We start from the raw sequence: 317 nt of genomic DNA on the forward strand, positions 1-317 counted from the left end.
GTTGTTTACAATGTACATTTTTTTTCAGTCCTAAATTCATTAATTACTATAACCTTGATGTATGTGATGATTATACCCCCACTCTGAAGGTGTAGTGATATACTGTTTAACCCTTGGCCATGTAAAGTTCGAAAAAAAAATCTTGCTATTTTTACTAATTTGAACAAAGCAGCACATTTCAATTGATAAATAAAATAAAAACCACGAATGATAACGGTTCATGACTTAAAGTTTAGAAAATTCAATATATACTATCAGATATCCAGAACAAAATATTAAAAGGCTTATATTGTCTCTTTTTAATTAAAAAAATGTTC

Source organism: Perna viridis, chromosome 14 (assembly GCF_037379345.1).
Source record: "Perna viridis isolate PV_CMFRI_1.1 ecotype Kerala chromosome 14, ASM3737934v1, whole genome shotgun sequence".
NCBI classification, from domain to species: domain Eukaryota; kingdom Metazoa; phylum Mollusca; class Bivalvia; order Mytilida; family Mytilidae; genus Perna; species Perna viridis.